This window comes from Lissotriton vulgaris, chromosome 2_1, assembly GCF_964263255.1.
Source record: "Lissotriton vulgaris chromosome 2_1, aLisVul1.2, whole genome shotgun sequence".
Classification (NCBI taxonomy): Eukaryota; Metazoa; Chordata; class Amphibia; order Caudata; family Salamandridae; genus Lissotriton; species Lissotriton vulgaris.
Genome location: NC_141687.1, coordinates 850,804,133 through 850,814,279, shown reverse-complemented (window position 1 = coordinate 850,814,279; position 10,147 = coordinate 850,804,133). Strand labels below are relative to the sequence as shown.

General features: G+C 44.9%; 1 protein-coding gene across 1 annotated transcript in view; it reads left to right on the top strand.

The window, feature by feature from the left end:
• The first annotated feature begins 465 nt into the window (after window positions 1-465).
• The window catches only part of COL6A3 (collagen type VI alpha 3 chain), a 237,613-nt gene continuing 227,931 nt past the window's right edge, over window positions 466-10,147 (top strand). The window contains exon 1 of the mRNA XM_086956302.1: window positions 466-694. The gene's annotated coding sequence lies outside the window, so the exon portion shown is untranslated. The remainder of the gene's footprint in view (window positions 695-10,147) is intronic.

Here is a 10,147-nt window from a genome sequence, read left to right as displayed (position 1 = left end):
CATGTAGTTATTTTGTTTTAAGTAGCGCCAATGTGTCTTGAGCAAGCCCTTAATTCGTGTGTAATTGTATTTCTGAGCATGGCCGAAACAAAAAAAGAAGACAAAGCCTTCTGTTTTCGTGTGTCTGTTTTGTGTCCGACAAAGACAAAAATATGCATATGTGAAAAATCTAGAAGGGGAGCAGTGGAGTGAGCTGTCGCGTGAAGCTGTTTCGTGTACCAGAGCCAACATCCTTTGCTGATCAGGTGTGAATATGTTCCTGCAGAAAGGAAAAAAGTTTTGAAAAAGTTTATAAAAGTATAAACTGCGAAGGGAATAAGGCTTGGCTCCAGCGATGACATCAGCTTGTAATGGGGGCCAGATGAAAGGAGGGCTGGCCGAGGAGGCTGCTTTTCATTACGTGGGTCGCTCATTGAGGGGGGGCTGCCTGAAGCACTGCAGGGCCTGCACGTCTGAGCTGCACGTCCCATTCCTCTGCAGGCAGCCCAGAGCCTCGGAGCTGCAGCCTAGCCTCCCTGTCCTCCAGGCTCCAGCAGCCGCCCCAAGCCCCGCGCCCAAGGCACCCCGGCCTCCACGCCCTCCCCAGCCCCACCTCTGCCCAGGACCCTCAGCAGGACCCACGCTCAGCCTGAAGGCGCCCTCCCTCAGCATGACAGCGAGCGACTGACCTGCTTGAGAACATATCTTCAGAGAGGTAAGTCTTCAGAACTACTTTATTACCTGCTACGCTGCACGAGATATGTCACCACGGGTTGTTTGCTTCGGGCTAGATTATGAAAATGTGAACGTTATCTTGCCCCCGTAGTTCAGAGATTGCGCCGGCATAGGGTAACATCGGAACAGTGCAATTTGCACCATCGTTTGCACACACCCAACGGTGAAAAATAAATACAGAAATAACATTTTAACATTTGCGGCACCAGCTCGCTCGCACAAGGACGACGTCGTGTACCAGTATTTTGAACAAGTATCGACTTGGCCACTGCCGGGCTATGCAAGTAACGGCGCAGATTTGCACCGGCAGCAGTGCAAAATTGCCAGACACTGATGGGATCTCTAATGTAACCACTGGTGCATTTGGAGCCGAGAGCAGCTATGTATTATTCATTATAAATGGCAGTGTGAGGCCATTTGCACTGGCGCAAAATTGAAGCTAATCCGTTTTGCAAAATGCATCGCAAAGAAGAGATGCAATCGGTTTTGAGGATGACTGGAAGGAATAGGAATTTTCTCACATTCTTCAAACTCTCGCTTAGAAGTTTTCGAACCGCCTGCAGTAATTCAGTGCAATAACTAAAACGTCAAGCCCTGACCATTGTCACGTAAATTAGCACCTGGATTACCGTTTATCACGTAAACCAGGATTGGACAATTGCTCACTAGTGCTGACGATTTTACATGACTGCTGGGCCACTGTGCATGCATTAGGGCGGGGTCATTGTGAAAAGGTGATACACTGAGACAGCACCAGACTGATGAAAATCCTGTCTTTTACACTGACTGGCTGGAGACAATGGTTGTTGATGCAACCGTCACTGTAAATTTGCCCGGCACCAGCGCAATTTACTTAGGGCCACATTTATTATGGCTTTGCATTGGGACAGTGTCACAAAAAATGATGCAAATTGGTGCAAAGTCTTAAAATTAGGATTTACTTTCCAACGCAAATCTGGATTTACTCTGGAAAGCCATCCTACAGCATTGCAACACAGTACTTTCCATACTTTGTGTCGAGGGGTGTCCCAATGGTGGTACAAGGGCGTTCCCATCCGCACCCTTGCACTGTGGTGAAAGTGTGTGTGCTGTGCATGGGGCAAGGAAAGCAGCAGCTGCATGTGTGAGTAGATGGGGCTCTGCTCTCATCTCTCCCTTTCACACAACACAACAACTTTGGTTACTGCTCTGCATTGCATGATGTCTTCGTAAATTTGCTCATTAATATCAGCAGATTAGTTATATTAATTGTCAATGAATTCCACTTTTAGGAGGTAACGAACATTATGCACTGTGTAACTCTGTAGTGTAACTTTGATGAAACTATCTTCTGTATATCGCACGTTTATTGAGAAACTGGTCCTCTGTTTCCTGCATCACCGCAGGCTCGGTGCCGCCGTGTGTCCTATAGGATGTCTTCATAAAGCAACTACCCACACTTTTCTCTTATTACTTATGCACATGTTTGTCTTCTCATGTTTTAAGTTAGGTTTCCTTTTCAATATAAGTTATATGGGTTATGTGGCAATGTTTAATCCAAAAATAAGTGCCTTCAAATAAAATCCGTATTTGTACAGCGTGAACGACTCAGCCTTACGGGTTTTAAGGCAGTGGAGGACATTGTGGAAATTAAGTGAGTCACACGGTGCTGGGCAAACTGCCGCCGGAGCCGGGGATCGAACCATGAGCTCTGTGATCCGAAACTCCGCCGCACCACACCTCTCCAGACTTTCACCGCCATTTACAGGGACCAGGTTGAACCTCGACAGGCAGGCTCTATGCTTGTGTAGAGGTAGCCAAGGAGGGTGGGGCAGGTTGGCGCCCTGTTCTCCTAGCAGCAGCTAAGTTGCCTTTTGGTGCCAGGCGAGAACATGTTTGTGAAGGTTGCCATATTGGCATCATCAGGACTGAAGTCATCCATAGTAGTGCAAGCTTCTTGCACTACTCACAAGTATCAGCTCCTACAACGATAACCAGGAACAGCCTCATCCTATCCAATAGTGTCAGCTCCCCAATGCTCATGGCACTGACTACTAGTGACTTCTCGAAGTCCTCACTTGCACCCGCCTCTCACACTGCCAACCAGTGCCAGCTTCTCACTATTCCCATTCCTAGCACCCCCTCACACATGCTACTGCCCAGTCCTCACGAAGCCCATCGTCACCATTACCCACAATGCTATTGATCAGACTATCCGCTCCTCGCACGGCTCACTAGAGACAATTCACAGTGCCTACTTTCTCAGCTTCTCACCAGCGCCGCTCCACTCCTCGCCCACCATTGACAGCTTCTGACACTGGCTGCCATGGCAGTTTCTGAAACTGCCCACGAGTGCCAGTTACTCACATTGACCAACCATCGCAGCTTCTCACACTCCACATCAGAGCCCATTAAAGCTGCTTGGTCATTTGAGAGAGTAGTTCAGAAGCAATGACCATCCAGTTGTTGGCCCCTCCGAAAAGACTGTTTACGAGGATGTCACTATTATGCCATTTATGGAGGTGGTGATTTTGCAGGAAGTAGAATGGTTGAAGATGGACAGATCGAAATACAGAATGCGTAGAGGGAACACATATGTCAGGGGACGGAAGGCAGGCATGTTCCACCCATCAGAGGTGGGATTTATGAGGAGAGAGCTTCGTCTCTATCGCTGCGGCGTGTAGAAGATTCTCTGAAGGGGAGACGGGCGCTGGTCTACTGCAGTGCTCTTCAGACTCGGTCACGGGGTGACTCTCCATCGTGGGGTGCAATTCATTAGCCTGTGTAACACGAGTCTGTAGCAGGATCGAAAAAAAGTCCCATCCACATGTGTCTCGCAGTGGCGTAACGTCAAATGACGCCTCCCCTGCAGAATGTGATGAGGGTCCCCGAGGCGCTCCATTAAAACTTCCGCAGGCGTTTCACCCCGGCCGATCACAATATTTTAATTTCACATTCTGAAAAAATGCAATTATTTTAAAATGTCAGGTACCCCACCCAGCATTACCTGAACATTTTGGCTGTCTTACCATGCTGTACCTCAGACATGTTTTTATTATCATAAAGTGATAAGCACCATTAAATATTCATTTTCGCAGGCATTTCTTAGAAGATGTGCCATCGAGTTTTAGCTCCCGTGTGGCATTTCCAATTGTATATATAAAGATTATGACAAAATGTTTCGGGGGTCCAAGATCACATTTTTAGGGGAAGAGGGCTAGGCATGACAACGTTTGAAAATCCCTGTTGGAGTGGGACTGGATGCAGCAGCTCACCTGTCTGTGGGGGACGAGCCGAGGTTGGTCCTGGGGGGGGAAACCCTGGTTCTGGCTCACGGGAGTCCCTGGTGCTTCCGGTTATGGGCAGGGCCGGACTGTCCCTTTATTGCATCGGGCGTTTCCCCGGTGGGCTGGAGCACTGGAGGGCGGGTTTTGAAGTCTGTGGGGCCTGCCAACGCCTCTGCCACTTTGCACAGTTCCCCGGGCAATCTCAGAGGCTTGGTGGGGGCTTTAGGAAAGAGGAAGAAGAGGGAAGGGAGAGAGAGATGAGAAAAGAGGATCGATGACTTAGGAGGGAGCCATCAGCTGCTTCTTCTGAGTGCAGGAATCCATTGAGTGTTCTGGCGGTGGAACTGATTCTGGGATAATACAGAAGTGTTTGACTCTTTCGGTGGCATGGACTCTTTAGAGCGGAAGGGTACTCTACTGGCTCTGGGAGTAAGGAGTGCCTATTGGTTCTGGATTGGTTCTGAAAGCAGATTATCCGAAGCTATTCCTAGAGTGGGTGGAGGCCCTTATGATTATGTTATTTGATGTTTATATAGCTCATATGCACCATTAGGTGTCTTGGTGCTGAAAGAAATGTACAGGCGAGGGCGAGTTACATCAGAAAGGTGTTGAGTTACTCCCAGAACCCAAGATTGGGAAGAATGCACCTTAAAACCAGAGGAAGTATGTGCATTGCTTTAGGTAATAAAAGAAAAACGGACCTCCCCATGCTAGCTTTGCTTATAAACTGGGAACATCCTTTACAATGGAACTTTTACAACGCGGTACCGTTACCACGCAGGTTTTACAACGAAAGTCGTAACAACGACTTGCACTGGAGGGCACTGTAGGATAGGGAATAGTTTAATTTACTATCTAAAACCTTCCCTACTATCCACGGGGACTGGAGTTGGAATAGTAAATTAAACTATTCCACTATCCAGCGCCCCCCAACGCAAGTCGTTGTAACGACTTGCGTTGTAAAACCTCTGTGGTAACGGTACGCGTGGTAATACCACGTGTTGTACCGTCATACATCCCTTATAAACTGTAGTGTTAGTAAAAACGATTATCAGAATAGGCAGGTTGCGTCAGAGTATACAGTGCAGTCAAAGACAGAAAAGGGGATGGGAGCTCGAACAACAGATCCTTTTACATGTTAACCACATGCACGTACATTGAATTCTGGCGCTGATTGACAGCGAGCGACATTGATGGAGCGGGGTTTGGGGTGCTCAAAAAATCACGCAGCATTGGACTAGCCTAGGGGCTTGGTTTTGAATGTATTCAAGGCAGTTGGTGAGGGATTTGTTAAGCCTGGATACAGGGAGTTGGAATAATCCATTCTTGATCTGAGCCAGGACTCTTTTCCTGTTCGATTAGTACATCCTGCTAGAAATTGTGCAAGCTTCTGTAATTTCCTCAACTGCAAACTACAGTTTGCTGCCACAGAAGATACTTGTGAGGCCGTTTTGAGCTTCTTCTTATCAATCTAACCCCGAGTCTTTTCACTACAGGTGACATGTTAGGAAGATACACAAGTTAAGCAGGCCCAGATGTGTCATCTCGAGTGAGGGCTGTCTCTCAGTTATGAGGATTTCCTTTGTATCAGAGTTCGGTTTCAGCCAATTTCTAGGCATCCATCTTTTAATCTCTACAAAGCACTTTCAGAGTCCTCTGGTGGCATCTAGGGACTGTCTAGCTGAAATAGCAGTTGAGTGCCATCTGCACAGGTGTAAAATTGCAGACAAAAGGAACAAATTATCAGGACCAGAGGTTGAATGTAGATATCAAAGAGGTAAGGTGACAGTTCTGATCATTGAGGGACCCCACACACAACGAATCATTTCTTATAACGGAAATTGTCAATGATAACTTTTTGAGAATGAATTTCCGGAAAGGAGGCCGAGCAGTTTAACACCTGGCCAAAGATGCAATATCTGGTAGCCTACTAAGGAGGATGGTACAGTCTACAGTGTCAAATGCCACAGATCGATCAAAGAGTATCAGGGCGTCAGTGGCTGCTATTGATGACAATTCTGTTCCTCATCCTCGGCGAAACCCGATTGTACCTCGTCTTTGGCCAGAAAACTATGGTGTTTCTTGGGAATAGAAACCCAAGGTGGTATTGAGGAATTGGATTCAGCTGGTAGGTCTTAGTGATAAGAGCCCCTAAAGTTCTCGATGATAGGAGGCTGGTTGGTTCTTTTTGGGAGCCCTAGTGTATTCTGGTTCCACGAGACCACCATTAGTTCTTTAGCAGTTTAGCAGATTTTGGCTACTTCTGTGGTATAGTAGTGCTACTTCTTGGGGTTAGGAGCCCTAACTAGTAATGGGGTTTGGGGCAGCTACTGTTTCTGGGACTTGGATAGAAACCCATTTTCTTCTTGAGTTCTTGTTTGAATGATTCTGGGGATAGGAGCCTCTGTTGGATTTGAGGCATGAAACCCCTTCCTTGATTTGAGGCTTAGAAGCCCCTGACAGTTGTGGGGCGTTCAAGCTTCCGTTGGTTGTGAGGTATCAATGCACCTCCCAGTTATCGGCACTGAAGCTCTTGCTGGTTCTGAAGCACTGTAACTATGCTCCTTCAATTGCACTTACATTCCTGCTGGGTTTGTGGTATTGAAGCTCCTGCCAGTTCTCAGGCATTGAAGCTCTTGCTGCTTTTAAGACTCTAAAGCTCCTACTTATTCTGAAGCATTCTAGCTCTTGCTGGTTTTGAAGCATTGGAGCTACTGCTGGTTTTGAGTCTTCGAAGGCTCTGCCGCTTCTGAGACATTACGCTCCTGCCAGTTCTGAAGTATTGAAGCCCCTGCTGGTTTTAGGCTCAGGATCACGTGATGGTCCTGAGAATGGGAGAACCGGGAACTTTTATGAGAACCAAGGCTGTCACTGTCTCTGTGTCGAAGCCAGTGGTACCTTCCTCTGGTATACCACCTTGAATTCCTTCACTGTACCAGAGAAGCAACTCATTCAGGAGGTAGGTTCAAATAGAAAATATGAGGGGTTTATCCGAGCTGCCCCATGGGGTGAGGTCCACTTCATAATGCCTCCTGTTTCAACCCGGATCTTTTATCTACAAATATTTTGTTGATCTCTAACAATCATGCACTCTGTCCTTGTGCACCCAACCTTGCGTTCTTAGAATGAGGTTGGGCTTCCACAAGTTTAGGAACTATTAACACCCCACTGGTTTAAAAGACAAACAGTTCTCTTTCTATACAAGAGATGAAGCACTGGGCAGAATAAAAATATATATATTATTTCTCCCATAGCATTCTATGGCATCTGCTATCTTCACAAAAGATACTTGTGAAGCCATTTTGAGCTTCTTCTTCTTCTTCTTAAATCACGAACCCCCCCAAAAAACCCTAATGAAATCTAAGTCATTATAAAAAGAGTGACAAGAAGCTGACTGGGAGTTGCTGTGATCCTAATGATAGGCCACGTGGAGCACATGACTAGATGTACCAGCAGATTTCAGGAGTGGAGAGATCTTGTTACCTTTAAAGCGCATTCCTAAGGCTTCCACTCAGTCTTCATCTGTGAGAAGCTCAGAAATGTGTTTCTTATTTTGGGTGACTCAGAGTCACAATATCTTGGCCCTTCACTTGCTTTTGAAATTCACTATAATTCTAAACTCCATTTCAAATGATAGAGTGGAAAGATGTTAAGTTTGAAGGTGCTTCTAGCTCATTTGGAAACTTGCGAGGTATAAGCAGGTCAATGGGGGAATGGATGGTCACTTCTGATTTCTGCTTTTTGGAATACGCAGTCCTGACATCACTCCCTACTTCATACTTGTGCCCAGATAAAGTACAAAGTAGATGCATTAAATGAGAGAAACGTATGCAACCCAGCCTACATGAAAGAGGACTTACGAAAAGGCAGTGATTGACCTCACATATCAAGAGTCTCTTGATCTCTTTGAAAATCAAGATCTTTCAGAATCACAAAACTTGATCTTCATAAAATGGAGGGGACTTTTAACAGAACACATGATCTTCATGATTTTTAGGCTTCCTGCACTCACATGACATGATCTGTATGAAACTAAGAACACTTACAATGACAAGACTAAAGTTTCAGGAAATTGAGAGCTCCTACATTTACAAATCATCTTCATCATGGAAATGAGAGCTCCTACGATCACAAGACTTGATGTTCATGAAATCAGCAGTCACAAAATTGCAAAACGTGATCTTCATGAAATTGAGGACTTCTAAAAACATAAGACTTTTTTCATAAAATCATCGGCTCATAAAATTACAAGAGTTGATCTTCCTAGAATCAAGAAATTCCTCAATCACGATACTTGATCTTCATGACATCAAGAGATCCTGCTGTCAAAAGACCTGATCTTCATGAAATCAAGAGACTTATAATTTCGAAACATGATCTTCTGTCAGGGAATGGACACTACAAAGGTACATCAATTTAATTTTTGATTGCTTGAAGAAAGAGCAAATTCTCCTAGTAACCATGGTGCAATGCTGTACTTAATATACACATGAAAAAGTGTCAAGCATCTCCTCAAAAGGATGATAGGAGGAAAAACACAAGGGTGAAGAAAACTCCTTGGCAATCTTGGAGATTCTTGATTGCAGATGATGGAAAATGCAAAGGAAACACAAACAACATGCCAGATTACACATAAGCAGTACTAGACCAGAATGCATCATTCAACACCAGAATCTGAGATCATGGCCCAGTCCCAATTTGAAGATACAGTACTTCGCAATTTGATGAGAGCATCACAGAATATCCCCACCCTAGACTAGTGTCATTACTCACAAGTCATACCCAACTTTACATAAGCAATATCACCAATAAGATCTGCCCTAGACTAGAAGCATTACTTGCAAGTTATACTCAACCCACCACAAGCAGTACAACAAAACATACCCACACTACAGTATCAACATCATGGTGAGATCATTACCTGCAAGTCATTCAAATACTTACACAAGCATTTGAACAAGTCATACTCAACCCACAACTAGCAATATCTCAGAATACATCCAACCCTACACTAACAATATCAGAGTGCCTCTAATCATGGACAAAGTGTATAAAAGTCCATACCCAACTTTATAGTCTCAATGTTATAAATCATGCCCTGCCCTAGACAAATGGTATCACCGAACATGCCAACACTATCAACGTCTGATCATTTCACACGTTACACTGCAGGGTGCAGTCAATCTTACATTAATAATGTCATAAAAAAACTCACATCTAAGCAAGCAGTTTCACCCATTCACACACCAACAATTACACAGATCATGCCCAACCATACACCAACAATATCATTGAACATCCCAACACTTAACAAGCAATATCACAGATCATGCCTGACGATAGAACAGCAACGTCCCATGTCCCATATGATATCCATATCCGGATGTGGAGTATCAAACATAGCACACAACTCTACACCAACATTATCACAGATCACACCCAAACCTTCACCAGCAGAGTCAGAAATTGTACCCAAACATAGATGAGAAATATCCAAGATCAAACACCACTCAACACCAGCAGTACAAAATGCTACTTGTCTACCTCACCAGCATCACAGATCATATCCATACCACATAAGCAGTATCACAGATCATATCCGGCTATACACTAGCTGGTGCAAGCACCAACTCCCACTTCAGCAGCCCATAGGCTACTGTCACTAGAGGCCAGCAGTAACACAGTGAGATCATATCTCACCTTATAGTGCAGTATCACAGGAATTAGCCACTCTTTCTGAGTATTATCAGAGTTCATACATCACTCTGTCTAAGTAGTATCACAAACCATACTGCATCTTTCAACCTCAGCAAAGTTCATACACCAACCTGTACCACAAGCATCACAAACAAAAACCCACACTACATAAGCCACACCACAAATTACATTATCTTTGGTTAGATTTATCACAACACACACTAAGTGAGCATGGTTATAACTTCGGCATAACCTACACAAGGAGTATCACACATGTATACAACTATGTGGCAGCTGTGTTACAGATCATACCTATTCCTACAGGTCACAACAGTTGTCGTATTGATCGTTTGTAAATGTGCACCAACAGTACCACGGATCATGCCCCACACCAGTAGTTTCAGCATGCAAACCCTCAAACTACATCAACAGTTTCTGAGGGAATACCGTAGCACACATGAGCTTCACTG